The following is a 1229-nucleotide window of genomic DNA, read 5'->3' as shown; positions in this document are numbered from 1 at the left end:
TACCAAGGAAGGTGGTGGATTCTCCGTCTCGTGACGTCATTTCATGAAGACTAGATGCCTTTCTTGAATGTGTTTACCCCAAAAGTAGCTAGTGTGTCATACAGGAGGCCTGTGATATGCAGGGGTCAGATTAGATGCTCTAATGGTCTCTTCTGGCAATAAACTCGACTAATTTCTTTAAAACTGAATGTAGCATTGGGAGCAGCAGCGTCTGATGTTTTACTGTCTAGCTGGCTTGCTTCCTAGAACCAACGCTCCTTGAGTGGGGTGATCCACAGGAGTAGCTCAAACCTCCAAAGTGCCTGGCCAGGGGCAGGACATTAGCCCAGCAAGGGAGGGTGTGGCAGTGACATCACAAAGGCCTTTGCAGGACCTCAGACTATTGGTCAAAGGTGGTGGGGAGGTGGTGACCTCACAGAGAGATGCTGACATCAGCCAGGCAGGACGGGGCGAGGGGCCAGGGAAACCTCAGAGACCCTGTGGCTTTGCTTCAGCAAGTCTCCCTCTCCAGGTCTCTCTTTGAGGACTGGGGGAGTATTGGGGTTCACGTACCTGAGCGCCAGGAGGAACCTCTTTCGAGTTTTCTCCTTCCCTTTTAGTGATTTTACTTGAAAACAGCCGACCCTGTTTAGAAGGTAAGAGCCTCCTCGAGGTTTGAAACTGTTCAGTCTGATCCATCTGGTGACAGTTGAATTCATGGGAAACATGATCTTAAGGAGGCAGAATTTTATTCCAAACCTGGGATCTTGTCCCTTACAATCACTGAGGACATTAGGGTTTGTCCTTTTTGTTTCACCTTTTCCTCCATCCATCCATCCCTCCTTTCTCTTCCTCTCTTGCTTCTTTTCTCCTTTCTCCTGTTCCCCTCCTAACACCAGGAGAGGGTGTGTGTGTGCGTGTGTGTGTGTGTTTGTGTGTGTTGCGGGGGAGTGCTCGGCATCTCTCACTGTGGGAGGTCCACCCCAAACTGTGGAGCTGCAGTAGTGCTGGGGCAGTGATCCCCGCCAGTGACCTGGGCCATCCTTTGAGCTCTCTGGTGAGACCCCTCAGCCTCCCATCCTCAGTCTCTACCCTGATTGGCTGAGCAGGGGGTTAATGACAGGGAGGAGACTCAAGGCCTTTTTGTTCTCTTTTAAGACCAAGTAAATAAGTCATAACCACTTATATGTTTGATGGATTTTGCTGCTTCTCTGCATTAATTGTCTCTGAGCAGTTCATGATTCTCTCTA

This window comes from Mauremys reevesii, linkage group 17 (assembly GCF_016161935.1).
Source record: "Mauremys reevesii isolate NIE-2019 linkage group 17, ASM1616193v1, whole genome shotgun sequence".
Classification (NCBI taxonomy): Eukaryota; Metazoa; Chordata; order Testudines; family Geoemydidae; genus Mauremys; species Mauremys reevesii.
Note: the sequence above shows the minus strand (reverse complement) of the source record.